Source organism: Hyla sarda, chromosome 11 (genome assembly GCF_029499605.1).
Source record: "Hyla sarda isolate aHylSar1 chromosome 11, aHylSar1.hap1, whole genome shotgun sequence".
Classification (NCBI taxonomy): Eukaryota; Metazoa; Chordata; class Amphibia; order Anura; family Hylidae; genus Hyla; species Hyla sarda.
In genome coordinates this window covers 40,278,771-40,286,145 of record NC_079199.1, presented here as the reverse complement: position 1 = coordinate 40,286,145, position 7,375 = coordinate 40,278,771, and the positions used below count along the sequence as shown (strand labels likewise).

General features: G+C 44.2%; 1 long non-coding RNA gene across 1 annotated transcript; it reads left to right on the top strand.

The window, feature by feature from the left end:
• The first annotated feature begins 542 nt into the window (after window positions 1-542).
• LOC130295570 (uncharacterized) lies at window positions 543-5,972 on the top strand. Its single transcript, XR_008848913.1, has 3 exons — window positions 543-573; window positions 2,934-2,970; window positions 5,538-5,972. It is a non-coding gene; the product is annotated as an uncharacterized LOC130295570 (long non-coding RNA).
• The last annotated feature ends 1,403 nt before the right edge of the window (window positions 5,973-7,375 follow it).

Below are 7,375 nucleotides of genomic sequence, written 5' to 3'. Positions count from 1 at the left end.
CACAAATATCTCCCGGTTACCTCTCTGAGGACCCGCGTTAACTTTAAAAACGCAGGGGCCGCCGGGAGGTAGCGCACGCAGGGATGTCACTGACGTCCAGTGCGTGCGCCCATAGGGGAAGAGCAGAGCGGAGCATCGAGGAGGACAAGCGCATGGTAAGTCACCAGCTGGCAGTACGTCATCTTCAGTGTTCCGACTACGGCTCCTCCGGTCCCGGGACATACTGCTATGGCCCATAGCAGTAGATCGTGACCCCGGACCTGTGGTCGGAACACTGAAGTGGGGCAGCAGGGACGTGCACACATAGGAGTGAAAGGGGGCTGGAGCCCCTGCCCTTTTCCTCACCTGCACTTAGTGCCCAGGTGAATTAAAAAGGATCCTTTGCTGGGGAGTTGTATGTTGTTTAAGGGAGGGTGCTGTGCCCTCCCTGCAGCAAGGGGGCGCCACTCACCCTGTCATTATCTGCCATTTCTCTGCTTCTCTCCACACGGAGGAGACAGGAGCAGAAGAGGCAGAGAGAAGCCCCGCCCACAGCATGTCCAGATACTGACTCCAGTCTATACAGCCCTTACTGTAAGTAACTATAAATATATGTGAGTGATTGTATGTCAGTGTGTGTGTATGTATACATATATGTGTGTGTGTCTGTGTGTCTATGTATGTGCAGAGAGGGATGGCTGGGGCCTTAGTGTAAGTGACTGTGTAAATATGTGAGTGATTGTATGTCAGTGTGTGTGTATATGTATATATATATATGTGTGTGTGTGTGTATGTATGTGTGTGTGTGTGCATATATATATATATATATATATATATATATATATATATGAGCAAGTGAATCTATGTATATGTGTATATATATGAGCAAGTGAATCTATGTATGTGTGTATGTGTGTGTATATATATATATGAGCAAGTGAATCTTTGTATGTGTGTATGTATGTGTGTGTGTATATATATATGTATATGAGCAAGTGAATCTATGTATGTGTGTATATGAGCAAGTGAATCTATCTATGTATGTATGTGTGTGCGTGTATATATATATATGTGAGCAAGTGAATCTTTGTATGTGTGTATGTATGTGTGTGTGTGTATATATATGTATATGAGCAAGTGAATCTATGTATGTGTGTATATGAGCAAGTGAATCTATCTATGTATGTATGTGTGTGCGTGTATATATATATATGTGAGCAAGTGAATCTTTGTATATGTGTATATGAGCAAGTGAATCTATGTGTGTGTGTGTGTGTGTGTGTGTGTATATATATATATATATATATATATATATATATATATATGAGCAAGTGAATCTTTGTATGTGTGTGTATGTATGTATGTATGTATGTATGTGTGTGTATATATATATATATGAGCAAGTGAATCTTTGTATGTGTGTATGTATGTATGTGTGTGTATATATATATATATATATAAGCAAGTGAATCAATGTATATGTGTATATATATGCGCAAGTAAATCTATGTATGTGTGTGTGTATGAATGTATGTGTGTATATATATATATGAGCAAGTGAATCTTTGTATATGTGTATATGAGCAAGTGAATCTATGTATGTGTGTGTGTGTGTATATATATATATATATATATATATGAGCAAGTGAATTTTTGTATGTGTGTATGTGTGTGTATATATATATGAGCAAGTGAATCTTTGTATGTGTGTATGTATGTGTGTGTATATATATATATATGAGCAAGTGAATGTGTGTGTGTGTATGTATGTATGTATGTATTGTATGTGTGTGTGTATATATATGTATATGAGCAAGTGAATCTATGTATATGTGTATATGAGCAAGTGAATCTATGTATGTATGTGTGTGTGGGTATATATATATATATATATATATATATATATATATATATGAGCAAGTGAATCTATGTATATGTGTAATGTGTATATATATATGAGCAAGTGAATCTATGTATATGTGTATATATCTGTGAGTGATTGTATGTGTGTACCTGTATGTATGATGTGCTTATTGGCTATATCTTTTAATATATATTCCATGCTATATGTGTGTCTGTGTAATTATGTTTCTTAATGTATATATGTACCTGTATATATGTGTCAAAGTGTCTCTTTGTATGTGTGTATATTACCTATGTACTGTATGTGCCTTTATGTTATGTGCTTGTATGTATTGTATGAAGCACATTATTAGGGAATTATTGGAGGAATGTAAGCACAGTATATAGGGAATTTATGGAAGCACAGTATATATTTCAATATATTGGAACATTATATTTTTTATGTATGCTGGCACTTTGTATAGATCCTTAGGGTGCGTTCACATGTGCCTATTTTTGCTGCAGATTTTGCTTCCCGTTGACAATGGGAAGAGAAATCTGCTAAAGCAAATCTGCAGCAGATCTGCAGCAGAAAATATGCACGTGTGAACGCACCCTTAGTGGTGGCACAGTATAGTTAAATAATAGTGGCACAGTATATAGTTCATTAATGGTGGCACAGTATATAGGGAATTAATAGATGAATGGTGGCACAGTATATAGATCATTAAGGGGGGCACGGTATGTAGTTCATTAATGGTGGCACAGTATATAGGGAATTAATAGATGAATGGTGGCACAGTATATAGATCATTAAGGGGGGCACGGTATATAATTAAAGGGAAACTGACAGGCTGTTTACTCGCACTAAACCCAATACACTAGGTTACAGTGCATGTATACAAAAATTGGTCTTTCCATTTTCTAGGTATTGCCCCACATTGCTAGTATGCAAAGTCAGTCTTGTGCGCAATGGAGGCGGAGCTTCCCTGCCTCCATCCTGTATGCTGTGCTATGCCTGGCCGTCTTTGTATATTTATAATTCTTTTTTTTGCCAACTCTTGTATATTGTAGCATGTAAGCATATATTAATGTGGTGTCCATCTCTTCAGTGTAAGAACCAGAGCTGTGTGGAGATTCCTGCATAAGGTGGGTGATTGGTGATGGGTGCTGGGTTATTGGGGATGGGTGATGGGTGATGGGTAATTGGTGCTGGGTTATTGGGGATGGGTGATGGGTGCTGGGTGATTGATTGGGGATGGGTGATGGGTGCTGGGTGATTGGTGATGGGTGCTGGGTGATTGGCATATAGGGGGAGATTTATTAAAACCTTTGCAGAGGAAAAGCCTTCTGCAAAACGATCTGATTGGTTGCTATGGGCGACTGCACCGCTCTTTCTCTGCACAGGTTTTGTATAAATCTCCTCTATAATACAGTATATTATAGTGCAGCTGTCACATGTTTTCTGTAAATAAGACTGACAGCACAGCCAAAGTGTATATACACATGGCAGACCTTCATAGAAACTGTTCTTGACTCGATTTTACAAAAGCACCAACTTTTATGGGGATAGGAACGTCGAGGAGGCCCGGCAGGAGTCCACTGTGTCCCTGGGCCACAGCACATCTGCCCATTAAGTCTGGCAGACGTTTTTTAAATTATGAAAAGTGCCCTCAAGTGCCCTTTACTTGAGCCCCTGCCCTTCAAAATGTCTGTGCACGTCCCTGTGGGGCAGTACACAGGCATACAGCCTCCAGCCATACACTGTACTGCACCTAATGTGGGGGAACTATACTGCACCTAATTTGGGGAACTATACTGCACCTAATGTGCAGAACTATACTGCACCTAAAGTGGGGAACTATACTGCACCTAATGTGGGGGAACTATACTGCACCTAATGTGGGGGAACTGTGCTGCACCTAATGTGGGGAACTATACTGCACCTAATGTGTGGGAAATGTACTGCACCTAATGTGAGTGAACTGTATTGCAACTAATGTGGGAGAACTGTACTGCACCTAATGTGGGGAACTATACTGCACCTAATTTGGGGAACTATACTGCACCTAATTTGGGGAACTATACTACACCTAATGTGGGGAACTGTACTGCACCTAATGTGGGGAACTGTACTGCACCTAATGTGGGGGAACTGTACTGCACCTAATGTGGGGGAACTGTACTGCCAACCTAATGTGCTAGGACCTATACTGCACCTAATGTGGGGAGCTATACTGCACCTAATGTTGGGAACTATACTGCACCTAATGTGGGGGAACTACAACCTAATGCAGTGGAACTATACTGCCAACCTAATGTGGGGGAACTGGGGGGGGGGGGGGGTTGTTGAAGAAAAGTGTAGTGGAGAAGGACCAGGAGGGCATGGGGGGTTGATGTGAGGTTGTTTGGGGGGGGGGGGGTGAGGTAAGGTAAGTGTGGGTTTGGTAAATGGGGCAGAGGAGTGTGAAGGGGACTGGGGGGGGGGTAGGGAGTGCATAAAAGTGGTGTGATGGATCCATCTGCTGGTTAACCTCTTGGCCCCAATTAGAACATTGTGGTTAACCGCAGACACCTCTCCATTCCATTCGTACGGGATGGTCGTCGTTCGTCGACCACGTGGCGGCGGCCGTTTTTGGGATCCGAGGAAAAATCTGCAGTGTTCGGTACAAATCCTATGCAACTAAAAACGGACCCTTTATCTACCAAACACCGCTGGAAGCTGCCGCCCATCTTCTATTTCGTAATTTATATGTTTAAATGTGTTTTCTTGTTGTGTTCTGGAATGGCGATTGTCTCTGTCCTGGGAGATAATTGGAGATTTCTTCCCAGTTGTCTGGGGGATAGACAGGAGGGAGGTATGGGTAAAGTGGGAAGGGCTTATGTTGAAGCCACTGCGATTGGCTACTGTCCACTATGTTTTACAGTCTTCCATCAGGTCCCCTAGGGGAGTGTCCACCTGGTGGAGACCTGCATAAATATCGCGCCGGTAGCCCCATTAAATTAATTCCTGTTTGACCCTCAAGAAGGAGCTGGTCTTGTTTGTGGGGGGAATTACTAATGGGATAGCGCTTTCGTTATTTCTAGCTATGGAAAGAGTTCGACTGATTTGCTGATCGGGAGCAGCCGCGTTCGTATCCTCTGGTCGGGAGTTGGACAGTCGGCTGGAACCAACCTGCGTTCCTAGAGAAGGGGATCATTCCAAGTGGCAGCTTCCTCTACCTGTCGGGGAGTGTCGTAACAAGTGGAATAGTGGAAAAGGACCAGGAGTGTTGAAGGGGGGGGGGGGGAACTTAAGGACCAGGGGAGGACTAAGGCTAGGTTTCCAGAGAAGGCAAAAGCACAAGAAAATAATGCCCAAAAATTACCATAACACAGGAAAAAGCAGTAGCAGTTTTTCTGTTTTTTTTTTGCATGTAAAAAAAGGGGGGAAACCTAGCCTTAGGGGTCTCTGGGAGCGGGAGTCTGGAGGAGGACTTATGGGTCTGGGGGAATTAGGGCTCGGCCACACTACGAAATTCCGCCAGCAGAATTTTGCTTGTTTTCAATGGGATGCTGCTGCTCTGTGCACACTACGGAAGACAGTGTGTGGTAGTATTATTTTTAGGGCATGATGTTTGGCAGTATAATATACACGGTACACAGGGTTTGGCAGTATTATATTTAGGTAGCATAGTCTCTTGAAGGGTTATAATGATTGTTGTCTTTATACTGAGGATGAGGATCGGCTGGAAAAGTGAGGAACCAATGATGTCCAGGCATCGAACTTTACAGAGGAAGATGGAGCTGGAAGAAGACATGGCGTCTGGACCAGATGAAGAAGAAAAGGAAAGACAACAGAGAAGATGTCTCCTGTGAGTCATTTTATGTTTGTGTATTCTCCTGACTGTCCCATTAAATCTCTCGTCACTTCTAAGTTTTGTAGTAATAATGGATGACACTGTACCCCAATTTGAGGCTTTAGCAGTTACAAAACTACAACTCCTATAACCGCTGAAGCTCTCCAGACAGAATGGGTGTTGTAGCTTTGCAACAGCTGGAAAGAGTGACTTGAACTGAAGTGATTTTAGACCATGCAGCCCATTTTATTTTAACGGGGGCCTGACTCCTGTGACACCCACCAAAAAAAAAAAAAAGGCAACAGTCTAATATGCCCAGGCCTATTCTTAGTAGTCAAAATTATTCAAATTCTAAGTGTATATATGTATGTAATGTATACTTACCTTGTTGTGGTGTCGCAGGACCTGCGGGTCACGTGATGCGTTCCAGAACTCTATGGTTTTCTAGTTAAGGACCTTTGGAGGTAGTCAGGTGATCACCCACCATGCATTGTAACGGTGAATGACAGCTGACATTGGACCAATCCAAAACGGCCCTGCCCATATAAGGGAGCGGCGGCCATTAATCTCTCTTGTTCCTGCGCTGCTGATGAGGACGGATCTGCGCAGCTGTCATCAGCACTTGCTAGGCCTAAGCCCTGCGGCCACGGCCATCTCTCAAAAACTGTGAGTTACTTCAATCCCTGTTAACTCCGCAAAGATCACTGGACCTAAATAATCCCCTAAATCCAGCGCATCTCTGGAAGAAACCCTAATTCTAATGATTTCTGGATAATTCAGTGGTCCTCAGCATCTGTCAATCACTGCCGTGCTGAATAGAGACTTTGTTAATAAGACTGTTGCTGTTATTGGATGTACCGCAAATACCTCAGTAAAGTTTCACGCAAGTTCAAGTTCATCTTTGCTGTGGACATTCAGTTATTTATGCATGCACCTATCGTTTCTGGGAAGGGTGGCGATAGGCCGAAAATTTACCTCAGCGTATTAACCCTCACCCTGGCGTCACAAGTGGCAAGGGTTAAATTAACGCCTCATATACCAACACAGCAACACCCCATCTACACAACACCCCAAGGCACTTACCACATGGGCTTCTAGTACGGCCCCCCTTTATAAGCAGGGTCGGCGTTAGATAGGGGCAAACCAGGCAATTGCCTAGGGCCCCCATCCCCCAGGGGGCCCCCTGCCGGCTGCTCAGCATAAGCATGCACACGGGATGTGCCGAGTGTGCCTTGGCCGCGGCTGCCGCTGAGCATCCCGCAGGAGGCCCCCGTCACATTCTGGACATCCCTGTGTCCCGAAATATCTTTTCGGGACACAAGAATGTCTCTGTTACCTTTCTGTGGCGGCGTCCGCGTTAACTTTAAAAACGCAGGGGCCGCCGGGAGGTAGCGCACGCAGGGACCTCACTGACGTCACCCGTGTGTGTGCCCATAGCAATGGAGGAGCGGAGCATCGAGGAGGAACGCACGCCGGCCGGTATGGTAAGTCACAAGCACCAGCTGGCAGTCCGTCAACTTCGGTGTTCCGACCACCTCCGGTCCCGGGACCTACTGCTATGGTCTATAGGCCATAGCAGTAGATTGTGACCCCGGATCGGAGGACCGGTGGTTGGAATACTGAAGTGGGGCAGTACACAGACATACAGCCTCCAGCCATACACTGTATATGGCTGAAGGCTGTATGTCTGTGGGGGAACTATAGTGCACCTAATG